The sequence below is a fragment of the Seriola dumerili genome, unplaced genomic scaffold (genome assembly GCF_002260705.1).
Source record: "Seriola dumerili isolate Sdu_G_001 unplaced genomic scaffold, Sdu_1.0 BDQW01000645.1, whole genome shotgun sequence".
Lineage (NCBI taxonomy): Eukaryota > Metazoa > Chordata > Actinopteri > Carangiformes > Carangidae > Seriola > Seriola dumerili.
Window position 1 is genome coordinate 1,295,130 of NW_019174900.1, and position 18,555 is coordinate 1,313,684.

Below are 18,555 nucleotides of genomic sequence, written 5' to 3' on the forward strand. Positions count from 1 at the left end.
GTGTGTGTGTGTGTGTGTGTGTGTGTGTAAGAGACAAAGGGAGATAAAGGGAAGCAGCTGGCACAGACCCACAAAGGTGGGGGTGAGACAATGTGGGTGTGAAAGTGAGCAGACCAAGAATTCAGAGCACTGGGTGGGAGAATCAGAATTCCACCTGAGTCTCTAACTTTCTCCCCACGCCGAGGTCAGGACGAAGCGGAGATGTGTCCCACATGTTACTGAAAGAGAAGAGAGAGAGAGAGAGAGAAGGTCTAATCTGACTGACGTCACTTTACAGTGGGTAGGAAACAAAGGTTGTATTAAAACACAAGTTGGTTCACAGTAAAAATCTTACTAAGCATACAGCAGTGAAAACAGCATCCAGTGACGCACGGTCTTATAGCTAACTTTACCCAGAGGTCAGCCTTACATGGTGATCACGCTTGTAAGCAAACAGATGCACACGAGTCCATCTTCTCCACTGAATGGCACTGAGCGACTCACCAGCTGCATCTCCGATCGATCCCCTTTTATTTCTTTTAAAATTGTAAAAAAGTTACCGGTTGTAGTCACGGTAATGACTTAGTACTGGAACAAAGCTGAGTTATCTTCCATTGAACTGTGGCCAGGGACAAAGAAAGAAAACATGGTCTTTTGTTTTTGTTGATAACTTGTCGTTGGTCGGTTGACAACATCATGCTTTTGACGACACATTTAAACAGGATTAGTCTTGGCTCAAATGCTTAATTAAGACTTACTATGAATCTGAAAGGTGGAAATAGCGTGTTGTTGTTAGATGAGAGATATATAATATCATCAATGAAAACTGTCGACAGATGATGAATTTGCTCTGTTGTCATGGAGACAAGTGAGCAAACTTCTCACAGCTGAGTTGCAGTTGAAAGGAGGATGAATTCTGATGCTCGGTTCAGATGGATCTGTTCTAACTTACAGCGATGTGCTTTTTGTTTTTAGGAACTTTTCCTTCATGAGGGTTTACACCACTAAACAAAACAGAGCGTTCTGTATCTGTATCAACAACTGATAACACAGCAAATACAGTGATTTGATTGGAGTACACAGCCAGGGTCCAGATTCCTGACGGGCAACAGGTTATTTACCTGACCTCTGTTAAAAGATAATTTAGTGATTAGCTTGTAGGGGTGGGGCACTAATTAAACTTTATTAGGAGGAAAATTAATTTTGTGGGTGTTAATTGATTCCAGGCTAAGTGCCAAACTACAAAGCTGGATGTTCACATACAGGATGATGAGGTCAATGCCCACTGAGTCACTGCGGCAGATAATCTTCTTACACATCACTGTGGACTTGACTATTGGAAAGGTTTAATGGTCTTTCAAATCTTGGCAGATGATCGAGACGGTGTGAAAAGAAAAGTGAATCCATAAAATTCTCTCTGCCTTTAATTATTGCGGTGTTAATGAAAACACATGCATCGTCTCTCAGGGCAGCTTGAAGAGGCATGGTGTGTTTGTCTTACCAGATACTGATTCTTTATGGAGAGTCAATGAGATGGAAGTGTTTTGATTACTATGTCCATGATGAATCCTGTGTTAACTCTTTAAGACTGAATGCGATGTAAACTTGTAGTACATGATTATGTTGTTTTTAAGACATGTGACTGATGAAATGCATCGTGATTCGCCTAAATTCATGTCAGGAAGGCGAAATCCATTACGGTAAATGATTATTTTTTTTGTTTTGGGGTTGTATTTTAGCCGCAAAAAAGTTTTTAAAGTCTGGCAGTGGCTGACGACCTGAGCGAGGCGAGCGATACTGAAGCAGATTACAGCAGTTACCTGGATGAAAACAACTACTCAGAAGATGCAACAACTGACTTCAACCTGCTAAGCTGCTAACCAGCTAGCCAAGGCTCAGTCCTCTGAGGGGGAGGAGCCAGTATCAGATTCACCTGATGTAACACTGCCACTAGAACCTTTATTTCTCAGCATCTGAGGCAGATAGGCAGATTAGATAAAACCATCTGAGACCTTAAACCTTTGGCTTTTATTGTTAATCATTGTCTTTACCCAAATGTTCAACATTAAAAAGAAATAAAATCAATAATTGTTTTTTCAGCCATATCCAGTTTCCAAGGCAGAGCCAATGATTTACAATAGAAGGTTTTAGGGGGTTGTTTTAAACAATACTTAGGTTTCAGAGGGGGGCCTTAGGTCTTAATGGGTTAAGAGGATTAAGACAGACTTGTCTACTGTCATTAAAACTATGACCACAACTCCAATACTTCTCACCATTCGAGTCGAAGCTTTACACGTCTGCTCACTCTGGAACCACAGAAACTCGACTGTGTGGGTTAGCTGACAGGAGGAATAGCACAGTACCTCAGTTTTATATGCACTGCAACTTAAAAAAACAAAACACATGCATAGGCAATACACAAACTGATGAACAGAACTGTGCAGCATTTACACAAGTTGCACAATTAAAAAACAACCAAATACAGAAGCACTGCAAAAATAGAAAACATAACCAAATATAACAAATGCTCTGAAAATTCAGACAGGAAAACCAAAGAAGTCTCCTCCAGGTTTGAGAAAAGGGTCTCAAAAAGCTTGTAAGTACACATTAGTGTTTGTAACACAGCTGTGGATGATATACAACATACATAAAATCCAGTTAGAATCTAACGTCCTCTCATCTGTACTTGTGCAGCTCTGCACTGGTCGTAGTGTCTGACTTCACCTTCTGTCAATAATGCATGATTGATCTGAACACGGTGTTCAGGATGTTATTTTATGTATAATGATTCGCAGGCTGCTTTGTTTTGTTCTCTGATGTGTAATTAAATAAATCATTGAACATTTGACTGTTTGGAAAATTCAGACACGTCGGCGCTTTAAGGACGAGCCGTCCTCCTCTCGGTCATCTGTTTACTTTTAATTTGCTTTAAATTGTTTCTGAAGCGTTTCAAAGTGATTGACTCGATGGATGTTTGATAAGAGCCCCACACACACACACACACACACACACACACACACACACACACTACAGTAAATATTGAATAAAATGTAAATAACAATTTCCATTCGGAGTGATCGCTGCACTGCAGATCAGGCTCTGCTGCCCTCTCGTGTTCCTCTTCCTCATGTTCACTGTGTGGTGTTGATGGCGCAAGGCACCATTTTCCTTTCTGGTAGCGAAGTGGCAGTGAAATGAGTGACTACTGTAATTGTTCACATGGTTTGTGGCTCACGAAGTTACTGAACTCAACAGTCCGTCAGCGCAGTTAGAAAAAAACCCAATATCAATTTAAGTGTTGCTTTATTTTGAATATTTTCACTGCTTTATCTTTCCGTCAAACAGTCCTTTCCTTTGGAACTACATTTTTTCAACCGTTGAACTACTGTATTCCTACACACAAGTGCACCTGCAACTAGCTCTGTCTGACTCAAACAGCTGATCTGCGAAGTAATACAGTGCCGACGTAGGTGCGCTGGTGCGTAGGAATACTGTAGTACCAATGGTTGCAAAAATACAGTTTTATTGTTATTATTAGGAAAGGGCTTTACGACGGCAAGGGGAAAACACTCTGCATCCAGGTCGTCCAGGACGTAGCGATGGTGCTCCTGCAAAACAATGTCGGACGGGAACTTGTCTTGGTGGAATCCTTGCACGTTGGGGGGTGAGCACTGTCATTAAGGTGGCGGCTTCTCCGAAGAAAAAAAAAAAACACCACAAAAACAGCAAAGACGTTTTGTCGACTGTGTGATTCCACGATCCAAATCCTCATCAAAACTTGCCATTTGCAACTTGAAGGTTGCTACCTCTGAGGCTGTTGTTGTTTCCCGTAGCAAAGGAGATTTTGAAAACTGTAACATGCAGTGGAAGTGGAAATGAGGCTCTGGATCAATCTGCCCGATGAAATCAGGTCAGCTGAGTCTGAGACCTCCTTTAAGACTCTTCTTAAAACATACTTTTATCAGAGAGCTTTTCCTGCTTTTCACAGAGTTTGACATCAAATATGCCAAAAGTCTTTGAAACATTCTCTGATCGCCACCAAATTCACATGACCTGTCCACACATTCTCTGTACATCCAAACATTAGGGCATTTTATTCACAAGTGGGAGTATGTGAGTAAAATGTGTGGGGTTATGACTTTATATGGCTGTGTCTCAGGGAGTGTGAGTCACTTGAAATGTAGCTGTAGTCATCCTCATTACGGCTGTCAGCAATATATTCTCTATCTGAATCAGTAAAAACGTGGTAAATATTCTGGCTTGCAGTAGAACTCCCCACCCCGTCCTTTTCCTTTATCTTTCTATTTTTCTCTTTTCCCAACTCTCTCTGTATCAATCTACAGATAACTTCCTTTGTTGTCTTCACTGTTCCCACAGGTCAAAAATGAACAGTGATGCTCCTACGCCCACTGCAGCAGCTGTTTAGTCTGCAACAATACTTTAAATTAAGAGGTGAAGGAAAGCAAAAGTCTTTTTCCATTCTGCTGGAAAAATCACAGTGTGCTATCTAAGATTTGTAGTGTAAGGGCTTAACTCAGAGATTTACCTCAGAGGCAGTGATATAATCCCTGAAGCGGGAGCCAGGGAGCACATTCTTTCAAATGATAACTTTCTAAATATATCAGTGTGGAGGGAAAGAGACTGTGTCACCTAGACAGGTAATGTGACATGGACTGAATAAAAAGGTCAAGCTGATTCTGAAGTGAACACTTCAGAATACTGATCTTTTGATTACATTCGGTCAATTAAACTGGCTGGTACTGATAATTACTCAGGCTCTTCCTCCTCATCATTGAATCACTGATTCACTGGCCACATTCTTTTTTCTCAGCTCTATCAGTTTTATTGGCAAAGCCCACACGTTGGTATATTATCAGAGGAGAAACCGGTTCAAAGGATCAAATCCTGAGGTTGATATGAATTACATTTTATGGTTTTCATCCCTCCATCCTCTCATCTTCTCTCTGAGCTCTCTATCCTTTTCCATGCCTCTATTTTAAGCTTTTCATACTAACACAAAAACTATGTGACGATACAGGAGACTCAGTTACGATGATAAGGGACCTGTTGTGTATGACATGATATAACTGTGGTTATTGTCTGGCACAGTGGTTCTCAAACTTTTTCACATCAAGGACGCCTAAAGTGACAGAATTTAGACCATGGACCATTATTCTTTGCCATTTCAAGACGTGTATCAGACAAGGGAACGTTTAGTTGGAGCTCGTGATCTGTGGCTGTTTTTCATCAAGACAATAGTCATATATTGAATTTACAGTCAACTTCAACCAACTTCTATCAGCGGTCATTTATCCTCATAAAATGGATGAAACACACAGATTTAAAAAAAAACAAAAAACAAACAAACTAAATGCTGAAAAATTGTCCAACATTGTCTAATCGGTTGTCATTCATAATTGGCACAAATCTGTTTCACAAAAAACAAAAAAAGAGATTAATTACTGGGCCGTGACATAATATAAACCCTGGTCTCCCACATGTACCACCGCTCCTACCTCAACACCCTTATTTTCTTTTTCTTCCTGACACTGAACTTTGTCACTGAATGTGAATTGTTCACTGTGGAATGGTCCAACATGAAAGTTTGAAGTATTGTGGACTGTGAGTACTCTATACATTTCCATTACCATCCTGTGCAGACAACAGGAATGTGTATAGTTTGTGGTGCTGAGTTTGATGGAGGTCTTTCAGTTCCGTGAGAAATTCTCTTCATACTTGCACAGTAGAGTTTAATGTCAGTGAATACCAGATTGATCTGTTTCTAACATTGTCCTCCTCTCGCAGTCACCATGACATCAACAAGAAGCGCTCAGTTCTGTTTGAGGTGCTCGAGTGCCATTATCGACCCTTTCAATGCAAATCGCTTCTTTGTAAGAACATTCTCACCTTTTGTACAAACATGAACAGGTGAAGGAGATAACCACATCTTGTCTGTCCAGGGTCCGTATTCACAAAGTAATTTATTTTACCAGTAAGAGTTCTCTGAAGTCACTCTAAAAGTTTCTAACTAAAAGTCAAAATGTTGAGAATAAATTTGACCTTGCAAGATTAAAGTCGACCTTTTTGAGACAATATCAAACAGCACATATGACTGCCTCTACAAAATGCCTTGTATAGATGAACTGGTGAAATTGTACTTCAGAATCGGCTTTAGCAACAATGAAATTTGGCTCATAAACACAGTGCAGTTGTCAGCATTAGGACTTTGAAGAGATTGTGCCGAAAACTGCGTCTGTTCAGCAGGAAAAACATGAGACATGGAGTCGTACAATAAGCTGAAGCCGTACAGCCTTGCTATCAATGGTTGTATTGATGGTTTTAGTCGCTATGAAGTGTGGGTGGAAGCCTACAGAACAAACAACGACCCCAAAGTAATAGCAGACTACTTCATCACATCCATTACACGCTTGCGAGGATGCCTGGAGCGACTGTGCGCTGACAGAGGCAAGGAAAATGACAGGGGGGAGTTGACTTTATTCTCGACATCTTTACGTATTTTTTCTCGAAGTGCAAGATAAAAAAAAATCTTCCTCCGCTTTCATTTTTCTCATCCATGGCCCTAATACTCTTTTGTATAAATCCTCTTCACAAAGCTGCTGAGACTTTTACTCAGCAAAAGTGAAAACTCCTGAGCTAAGAGTGCGACTCTGTTGCTATAACTGACGTCAATTCTCATGGACGAGCTCGTTTGCAGGAACCACAGTGAATACGCATGTGCAACATCCGGCAGCAATAAAAAAACAAACCAACAAACAAAAAAAAAAAACACCGAAATAAACAAATACAAATGAAATAACGGATTAGGTGCTGTTTACAAAAGTAGTGCATTCTCCAAAATACATCTGTATGATAAGGTTTGTGTCGATCCAGAAGAATTTAATTGGACAATAATGACTTACATTCAGTTCACACAATGGAAAAAAACAAACAAACAAAAAAAAAAAAAACTAGGATCACCTCCTTTTGGTTTCTGCCTCCTCCACTCAGACTAGTTTCAGCTTACATCCCTGTTTATCCAGAGTCAGATAAAATATGGACCAGTTGTGTGAAATTTTGTCATAACTGCTGTGAAGTCTTGAGTTATGTCTAAAAAAGTGTTTTTTGAGGTCACAGTGACCTTGACCTTTGACCTTTGATCCCCAAAATCAAATCAGTTCGTCCTTGAGTCCAAGTGAATGTTTGTGCCTGAAGAAGTTCCATCAAGTCGTTACTGAGCTGTCGTGTCCATGAGAAGGGGAAGGACGGATAACCCGAAAACAATATGCCTCTGGCTCTGACTGTTGGCGGCACAGAGGAATAAAAAAGCCACAGTCTGTTGTAGCTGTACCTGTTGTAATGTAGCTGTGGCCCCGACTCTGGCTTTGAGGTGTGAGAAGATTTCCACCGTCCCCCACCAGGTGACATCCAGCTGGAAAATGATCCTTTCAAACAGCTGCCTCAGAGCATTCTCCTTTAACATCCATGAATCGTGTGTAGATCCTGGACACTGTAAAACAGTGTCTAGAACTGTACAGGCAGCATCCAATACAGTTAATTGCCAAAAGCTTAATTTCCGCCCTGATCGGGTTGTTTCAGTTGGTAGGAGATGTTATTGCATCCCCCACAAACTCCACATTATTCCCTTGCGATTGAATCGCATCTTTTAATTGATTCAGCCACGATGCTGAATCAATTAAAGGTGTAAAGGTTTCCAGAACAGTGACGAGGAATGACAGCAAGCCGTTACGATTCTTTGTGATTTGGTCCTTAGTGAGTTCGGAGTCCTCTCCACTACTTCTAACTTCTCCTAGACTTAGGTGCTACTTTTGGTGCTAGGTGGCTTTGTGAATTACTCTTAGTCAGAGAAATTAGGAGTCCTAAAGTTAGGACTGACATGCTCATTAATTTTAGGAGTGTCCCCTAAATTGGCAAGTAAGGAGCTACTTTTAGCCTTAAAGTGCTTTGTGAATGATGAAAGACCCTTGTTATTTAAAAAAAAGAAAAAAGGGATTTTCTTTTAACCCTTTAATGACTTTCTGAACCAATTTGAGAAGTAATATCATTTAACTTATTGAACACTTTGTGATCCTCACAGGAATAGTTCAACATTTTGAGAAATATGCTTCTTTGCTTTTTTCCTCAGAAAAATCTCTGTGTGTTCGGTACATGGTGATGTCAGGATGTGGTTAGCCTAGCTTAGCATAAACAGCTGAAGCAGGGGAAATAGCTCCGTCAGTAGCTCAATGATTAACACGTTCTACAGAAACGGAAATGTAAAAATAATTTGTACTGTTGGGGAGAGATCACCATTAATGTCTTTAATGGCGAGTTCAGCTGCAGAGCAGATTATTAATATGGTCAGTGAAGAAGAAATAGTCCCAGCATGTTACACTTACACATCAACTTAAACCACATCTTTTCATTTTTACATCTGTGTTTGTGAACAGGTTAAACAAGCAAGATAGAAGGAAGATCTGTTTGGGAATCTGCACCACTAAAACTCTATTTTATGGGTCCATAATTTCCTTATAATCAACAACTGACGACGGACCTTAACAAGGTTCTTGCTTTATTCTTATCTTTATATCATTTCTTAAAGAACCATTATTATTTCAGTTTTGTTAATTTTATGTTGCACATTCCTAAATTAATGTGTGTTTTATCCCGGGCTGTCAAGCGATTTAAAAAAAATGATATCACATCAATTACATGGTTTGTGATTAATGAATCTAAATGAATCGCATTAATCAATATTTGTCATGACAAGCGAGTTAAATCATGCACCAAATAATACATTTACAAATGTAAAACATAAGTTACGTGGCGCTGCAGTTCCATCACTGCATCTGTCCCTGCAGAGCTGATGTGTTCCATGTCTCACGTATCGAGTCGACAAAGTTACTGTTTTCCCTGCAAATGTTGGGCCACACTGAGAAATACATTAAATTCATGGCGTTTCCTTCTTTGTAGTATCTCTGCCATGTAAACTGTGTGAGACTTTGCTGTCAGAGAGAGGAGGTCTTTGCCGTTTTCAACACGAGATCAGAACTTTAGCTACTGCTTCTTACATGTACCTGCAGTGTCCACACAATGCAGACACACGGCACAGACTTGAGGCAGGCAGACTAAGGTTAAGAAATGGTACACTTGTTGTTTTGACCTCTTTTGGGTGGGGTCCATGTCTTAATTCCCCCTTGGTGCCAGGTCATATACCAATATAGGAAAAAAGAGTAGGAGGAACAGGATTTTAGGGCCACAAGTGGCTCTGCTTACAATAATTCAGGCAGCAAATAAGTTTCCTTTCTTAGTATCTGGCAAAACTCTGTTGTAGTAGTGATCACAATAGTAATAGCAGTATATAAACTTAATTCCTCAGAGACAGGATTGTCTGTTCTGGCTTCCAGATGAATCTGCAGATGTGGGAATAAACACCCACAATACAGACATTTTCAAACAGCCCAGAACACTGGGTATTATTCTGCCTATACAGCCAAATTGATAAGAACTCTTTGGAAATCTTCTCATTTAAGGTCAATGTCATCTTTGTCCTTTACAGCTAAAATACCAAAAATCGGTGTGGTATTTTCTCTGAATGCCAGTTCCAATTGCTAACAAGCACAATAAACTCCCTAGTAAACAAGTCCAGGAAGAATAGCTTCTATCGTGCATCAGTCCATATAAATAAAAAACAACAAAAAGAAAAGAGTTTATCAGGGAGAGAGAGGGAGGGGGAGAAGCAGAGGGGCGTCAGTGTTAGTAGTGCTGCTGAGGAGACAAAGAGGAAATGTCACTTCTGTAGCCTTTTCCATCCAGACCAAACACACACATGACATGTGTCCGTCTTCAAACATACATATCGACAAGAGAATGGCAATGTGCATGTGTGTGTGTGTGTGTGTGCTTTGCGCCATTGTTTGTGGGCTTGCTACAGGACACGTGCAGATGATGGACGGATGAGAAGTTGCTCAGCAGGCGAGTGAATGTCTGAAATGATTAAGTGTGTTTTTCTTCTTTATGCCTCATCTTCTTTTATTCCCATTCAGACAGACACACATGGTTTAGAAGTAGGAGAACGAAAGAGTGAAAGTTAGTTCAATAATTTAACATTATTGATTATCCATGTTAATACCATTACCCACAGTTAAAATCATGGCTCAGTTTAAATCCATTTGCATGATTGTTATTCTTTCTTTATTCATCGTATCTGATATCTTGATGTGGTGATTGAAGGGCTGTACCAGATTTGTTTTCATTCCTCACATGATATAAACCTACTGACTACATCAGGAGCAGGTTGACAACCTAAGTAACCTCAGTTATGAGTTAATTTTGTTAGAGGAAACCAGATTTGGTTAACTATGGGTTAACCCTCTTGAGGCTCCATCTTGACACCCTGAGACAGATCCTTGTGTATTTCAGTATTTCATATGATTTATTTTGAAAATGCATCATACTGCGTCCATACTGCTCCTACTTTTGGAAATGCTGCTGACGCCGTTTGAGTTTGGAAACTGCGGGTTTACGTATCTGGACAGGCAGAAATGAAGAATTTTGGAGGTGACGATGCAGACAGCCATGTTTGCTTCTTGACTGGATCTTATCAGTCACGATGTATCCTGCCCCGATCGGTCACACCGCTATCACGTAACCCTTTTGTGGAAAAGAAAAAACAACTCAGAATCTTTGTTTTCCATCGCCATGAACAACTTGTACTCCTGTGTCAGTTGCATGCGCATACCCAGTGTACGTGATGTGATATGCGTTTTCAGGTGTGTTAGAATGGACAGAGATTATTTCTGATACGGAGCTGAAACGGTCGTCTGGACAGATTATCGTTTTAAAATGAAAACATATTCGTTTGGGTGTAGCCTCAGGTTGTTATTATTAAGAGATAAAATCATTTTTAACTTAGTAGATCTCCAGCTGAACAGAGTTGCAGCTACGTTGTGTTATTAAGAATAATTCACAACAGTCAGTTTTTTCTTTTAAAGGTTGAAGTTGATCAGTTTTTAATAACAGAACCTGAGCCCTGTATATTACATAAAATAAATAATCAGTATAAATGGACTCCTGATGGTGAAGTTGGACTTAAAAATGTAATCACTTCAGCTCAAATCACTGACTTAATTAATACATTTCTGTCTCAGACCAAACCAATTAAACATGGCTGTTATATAAACTATATTCATCATAAGTCAGCCAGTAAAGCAGGTCTTATTAAGAACAGCTCTGCACCGAAACAAACTGAAATATGAGGAGTGATACGACAAGGACTGGAAAACACAGTCAGCCACAAAACACACACCTGAGACAAAACAATGTTGAAACACTGAGAGAATACAAATAGATAGAAAAAAAAAGAAAAAACATCACGACCAGAAACTACGAGCAACTGAGTCCACTGATCAAAATAAACAATTTAAACAACTATAAATACAACAGAACAAACTCAAGAAAAAGTGACAATTCCATAAATGTTCACCGTTTATTTGTCTATTTATTCATGTTATTTGACTTAATGAATTACAATCGTTTTTCTCATCTCGTTATTGAGTGATTATCCTTCACGCTTTGGCAGTATTGTTCCCCTGACATTCATGATTTTTTTGAGTTGAATTGAAAGAGAGAGACGGAGAGAAAGAGGAAGAGGACATTTGTCATTCTTCTTGTCGTTCTGTCATTCTCAGAACACAAATCACAGCAGACTGGCAGCATGGACTGATATGACTGCCATCAGTGCTTGTTTAAATGTTATTAGATGTAAATATTTGCTGTAGAACCAGTGTGAGGCAACTGAGGGGACTAGCTAATGAAGGGTGTGTGTATGTGTGTATGTTGGGCGGCTGCTTTAGCCTTTGTATTTATACAGTTTAGTGTGTGTGACCTGGGAAATAAAATCCCCACACTGCAAAAACGCAGACAAATGTGTGCTGCGCCAATGAGATGAGAGATTATTTTTAGATTCATGGCTTTGTAACAACATTTATTTTTTTTCTATTGTTGTCCCCAAAGGTGTAGCAGTAGACAGTCTGTGTTGGTGTTTGTATGTACTCTGTGTGTGTGTGCAGCATCATAAGGGGCTGGCGCAGGCTTCCTCCACTGTTTCTGACTCCACTGTTTGCCAAATATGGATTGCGCTAAAGGTCCCTATTAGCATAAGGCTCCCAGTGAAAGTCCTCTGCTCTCCCACTGCATGCCAACTGGCTGTGCTCTCTGAGGAAGTGTCAGACACAGCGCTGCTATTTGCATTGACTACCACTTGACTACCAATACCAAGAGTTATTGTAGTCGGCCTGTGGACATGGCAGAAGTTTGAGTCAGTCATCTTTCCTGGTTTTAGCAGAGGTTTTGAAATGTCTGAAAAGTGTGGCTATGTGAAACCATGGCTTGACAAACATTTTGTTTACTTGAAATAAAAAGCGCAAAATAGGCTAATGATGTTGAACTAATCTATTCACATTGACTGCATTTATATGATACATTGACATTACCTAGCTAGCAAGCTTTATCAATTGCTGTTTGTCTTGCTTTCACTGAAAGGCTCAGCAATGTCAACATAGGTGAATTTACTGGATGATAGTGAACTGAATGGAATATAAATAAAAGATTTCCTCACCTCATTATTGGCATGATAGTTTCCATCACAACTCTCATTTAACTAAACCAACGCACTAATGCTTCAGCATAATGGAATACTTGTCAAGTAATGTTACAGTACTGAATGCGTCTGGCAGTGGGTTGACAACAAAAATCCATATCGGTACGAAAGGAGATCTATAAGTAATGTTAAACTGGAGATAACACACGTAAAACATCAAAGTAACACATTCTAAAGAATTAAAGACTTTAGCGGACTCGATTTCTAAGCTGTTACCTGGTGTTGCACACTGTTGACACTGCGAGGAAGTCCTCCTTGTGAGGTTGCCAGGCAACTAGGAGAGACTCCAGGAAATAACTGCTCCTGGCCAAGATATAAGCTGTTTCTAAACACAGAATGTGCAAAATTCTGACTCCCATACTTAGGAGTTTGTAGTTGACGAGTTCAACTAAGAAGTCCATAATCCCCGGGACGGGAGGACTATTTGCAATTAGAACAGCAGGGTTCTTCCAAATATCAGCAGCTCAGCTTGGCATTGAAAGTGAAATACACAATTCATATCCAATCTGTAATGTACTGTATATTAAAATTGTATATAGACCACATTCTGTTCTGTCAAGTAGACCTACTTGATTAATGAAAAACCTTCATTTTCACTTTGATCAGTGAAGTGTTAGCTCAATAATGCATGTGACCCCGCTACTTTGAAAAAGCCCTGCAATGAATAGGCTAGTCATTTTGTTTTCATATCATCGTTTAAATCTTTGGTCTAATTTATCAATGGTTCGACAACAGTGGGCCTATTATTCTGCATACGCTGTTTAGAGATCAAAGGGGGAATGAGCATTAAAAAGTTTGACAAATAGGCGTATTGGATAGGCTATTCTTCTTGGCTTTGAAAGTTGTGCTTTGACTTGGATACCACACTATGGTTTCTGACTAAAGAATGTGTGAGTAGATAATACATTTTTCTTCCATTTGGACCTTTCAAGTTAGAATGAGGATTCACATTTAGAAATGATTAGATTTGGTGTTCTTGTCTTTCTGATACGGGTCGTGCACCACAGCCACAATCCATCTGGTTTCTAACCCTAACCCCCTAACACATTTCAGGCACAGAAAGTTTCTGTGCATTAAGCCCTGATACACAGTATATGTGTGTGTGTGTGTGTGCATGTGTGTGTTCTCATTTAAATGTGGTGGTATATTTATGCGTATAAAGTCCTTGGAGGGACTGGGAGAGCAAGGCTAACTGTTTTCTTTATGCTAAGCTAACCAGCTGCAGGTAGCTTTGTGATGTATTCTGATGAGTTGATATCATGACAAGATGATGTGTGTCTAGATGCTGCCAGTGTGGTGGTTTATTACACAGAATACAATGGTTGTGGGCGCTTTGGCATGTCATACACCACTAAACTACAACATACACCAGTGTGTGTTGCCTTTAACGCTGTCTACATTGGTGAGCTTCCATGTACACAGCAGCTGCCTCTTGGGTCCTCTGTCTTCGAGGGTGTGTTTTGGCCACACTATCAAAGTGCAGGTCACCTGTGGTTTAGCAGTGCTCAGAGCCCAACACACAATCACTATGGTTACATACATAAAATGGAAGAAAATAGACTTGAAGCCTTAGAAAGCCTTAAAAAGTGAAAAGTGGGCCACTACAGTGTGGACAGCTGTGTTGAGTATCTATTCCATTGGACCCACTTGAGACAGATGATAGTAAAACACAGCTGAAACACCTCCTGTGTGGACACTGAGCCCCTAACATGGCTGTAGACTCTATCATTTTTAATGAGGACAACTGGAAGTTTAACAGTTCACTCTTCAGTAAAATTTGATGGTGTGGTAAACATCAGCTTGTTTGCTTTAAGCCTCTAGTTTGAAGGCAGCAGCAGTAAACATTATTGGCAGAGCTGCTGTTGACGGACAGCAGTGATCGTTAAGTTGGTGGTGAAGCACTGAAAAGCTAGAAAGTAATGAGCTGTGTGATTGGTATGTGTTGCTTGCCGGCAATATTCTATGTATTAAATTAATTATTGTCCACAAATCCCATTGGTTCCTTCTGAAGACATATATCTTTAAAATGGCACATAAATACTGTATATAGTTTCATTCTCTAAAAAAGGCTCAGTTATTTCCTAAACAGCTGGTCCCTGTAGTTTTTAACAAACTCAAACTGGAGGAAATAGTGCATTTGTCTGGCATTATTTTCAGTGGTGGATTTATCCACATTTGACGCTTACAGTGAGTATGTCTGGAGTCAAATAAAGTACAGTGCAGTTCAGGAGAAGCTAACCCCAAAGGCACACCCAAGTCCTGACAAACTCTCCATGGACTTTCCTTAAAAGATCACAGTGTTTTTAGATCTTGTGTGAATTGGCCAATTTGCTATTTTCATAAAGCTCTAACAATATACCTGAATTATATCCATACCCATTATATCTATTCCCAAGCTACTCTTCCTGGAGGCAAAAGTCAATAGCTTGAATAGTCTTGTATGTTTGATATGCATATGTCCATCTGGAAGACCAAGAAGGAGGCACATGGGGCCTAACTCTATTGGAACACCAAAAATGGTGGATATTTCATACACAATACCAGACTAATACCTTTGCAGCTTCACACATGACCAGAAACATGCCCAGGGAATAGTCCTCCCAAAGGACAGATGCATTGTCAGCAGAAAGTGAATTGATCAAGTAAAACAGTTTGAATTCTGAGGTAAAATAGGAAGTGAACTTACCATCTTTGAGAAGAGATGATTGAAGTCTCCAGTGCCTAGAGACTGCCCTTTCCTCAGAGAGAGTAGACCATATATAGTGGGGTGTGGTCAGAAAAAATTATACTACCTATGGTACATGACAGGACTAAGAAGATTTTTGATGATGGGACGAAAAAGTAATCAATTCTAGTAAATCTTTTATGGGGGGCAGAAAAAAGTAAACCCTGAGTCAGTGGGGTTAAACTGTCTCCATACATCTGAGTATCCAATGTCATAACATATAGAATTGAGCACCCTAACTTGCTTTGAAGGAATTGTGGAATTTTGGAGATGGATTGAGATGGCAGTTGAAAGGAATTCTCAGATGCCATTTCAGAGAATACAGCAAATGCTTTAAAGAGGAAGACTGGGGAATAGCCAGGAGGGCAGTAGAGATTCATAAATGTTACACACTTGCCTGAAAGTATCCCTGTGACAATCACATAGCAGCCTTGATCATCTTTAACACAGTTAGTGGACCTAAATGTGAAATTTTTACTGACCAAGATGGCCACTCCCCCACTAAATGAAGGAATATGACACTGCAAAAACCTGCCCCACCCAGCTCCTCTGTAGCTTAATATTGTACAAATGAGTTTCCTGGAGGAAAGAAATGGAAATCTCTTGGATGGTTTTTGAAGACCCCGGATATTCCAAGAGCAGAGCTTGACAGTATTTAGATTAGACACAGCCATGAGACATTGTTGTAGCTATACTGACATAATGAACCACAATACAATTAGCCTCAATATTACATACGTCAAAATTGTTCTCAGAGGAGCTGTAAAATGCCTCACTTATACACAAATTAGACCTTAAACATGTATGTCTTGAGCTAGGTAAAAACATCAGAACAGAACGGGCATAACAAGAACCATACAAAAAACTAAAATAAATTGAGGACTTTTCCCCATAAAAACAGGGTCTGTTCACCAAACCAACTACCTTCAGATTCACAGCATAAGAACAGCCTAGCAGTGCAAAAAATAAAACACTGTAAACAGCCAAAAACGTCCTCCCCGGAGAGGCATGTTCAGAATTGAAAGGTAATGCACTCATTATGAGCAGCTGTGCCACCCATGCAACCAAATGTGTACAAAATGCTCAAAATGTTCAGAATCTAGATAATTAGACAGGTCCACTCAGTACACAACGGTACAACAGTTATTACTGTAGCAAAGAAAAAATTATACAGATGCGACAACCTGCATGTTTGATCTGTGCTCCAGGAAATCAAGGACAAGGCAGGGAGTCTAGGTAGTACCTGCTCCGGTGTAACAAACCTCCTCTTGTCCTCTGCGCCATATTGGTTATCAAGGCCAGCCACAGACAATGCACAATTTTCCTCTGATTTCTTGTCATTTTTTCAAAAGACTTTGGCCAAAAGTTTTCTAGAGACATAGCATGAAATGTTCATACCAAAAGTCACATCTAAAACACAGTAATTGACAGGATAATCAAATAACTAAAACCTAGTGGCGTGGAGCTCTGGCCAAAACACTATGCTCACCTTGCTGCCATCACATGACCCCTAATTTCTAATTTCTAATTCATATCGTAGCTACATGCTTACTTTTGTTATCTAAGGTACCCTGCTCTACATTTCAACAAGTACTGATATTATTTTAAAGGTGCTATTTGTAAGTTTTGCTATTACTACATAGGCAACATTAGCATTAACAGCTGTTTATGAAGTCTTGCAAAGGCTTCAGTCATGGATGTAGTTACAGTGCAAGAGGTTGTAATACGCCCTGTGAGCAGTGCTAATTCTTCAGGGCAGCCTGGATGCTACAGTGACTCGGTATCGGAAAGTGACGAGATGGGCCGAACGGGCCGAGGCTAGCTTGTTAGCATGCTAACTTCAGTAGAACAAAAGATGTGATAGAAATAGAAGCAAAACAAGATGGAGTTTGATGCTGAACTCACAACGTTTCTTCTAGACAGGTGATTAAACAGCTTTTAATGCCAATGTAGCAATAGCAAAACTTACAAATTACTCACTTAATAATTACCTACTATGATTATTATTATTTTCAAAGTCATTTAGTCAAGTGATGTTTCCAAAATTAAGAATGAACACCAGACCTCTGAATTACTTGGCAAATTAGAAAACTGGGCTGGTGATTTTTGCCTGGATCCAGACAGGTGACCTTCTCTATTATTGAAAGCAGCTGGCCAGCTGGGTAGCCAGAAAGCTGACATCACCACCATAGAAGTATAGTGAGTGAGCTTTAGGTCTATGTCGTCAATTTGACAGTGTGAGTCTCTTCTTCCTGTTTCAAAGGAAGGGAGATAAAGTGCGTAAATCCCAGCTCCATGCTGATGATTTAAGCAGTATTCCTTTACTACACTAATGAATAATGTCCAGCAGCCATGTCTGTAGGACCCTCCCCCTCTATTCTTTGTGTAAACCTCCTCCCTCCTCCTTGTCATCCTCTTTTCCAGAGCACAGGGAGGATGTCCTTGTGTAAACCTCCTCCCTCCTCCTCTTCATCCTCTTTTCCAGAGCACAGGGAAGATATCTGGGGTTACACTTAAACTGCTTCAGTAACCAGCTTTAATCACCGACTCAGCCATTCCTTTTATAGATTCAGCCGCTCTATGTGCTACACAGCACTTTCTCTCCATCCCTCCTCCTTCCTGTTTTTCCATTTCTGTTTTTCTATAGGAGCGGATGGTTCAAATTAAGCGTGAACCTAGTGAGTGTTAGAGAAAAAGGGGGCACAGCTGGGTGTATTTAATTAAAATTACAGACGTGTTGCTTGTACTGCTTTGTATTACTCTTTCTTCCACACATTACAGGCTCAGTGAGCATGACATGACTTATGGCTGTGCTGTTTGGGGTGTGGGATGAGTTTTAATTAACCCTGAGAGGATGGGCAAGACTGATACTTCCTGCTTCATTCTGCAAGTTGGCCAAGCAGGGCAGGCCCGTGAAGGTTGGTCAGCGGAGCCCTTTTGGGTTCCAGCTGCTGCTCTTCTGACACAGCAGTGATGACCAGAGCTTCACAGATACAGCTGGGACACTGACGCAGACATGACCACATAACACAACCAACCAATGGAGCGCAGATAGAGCCTTATTAGTTAAGGAAATTAACTGATCCAGAGACAGCCCCACTGTGTGGATTTGTTTCAGATTATTTTAATAATGTAATGTAATAATGTATTGTAATGGGGATGTTTCCTTTCAAAAGATTAAGGCTGATTTCGC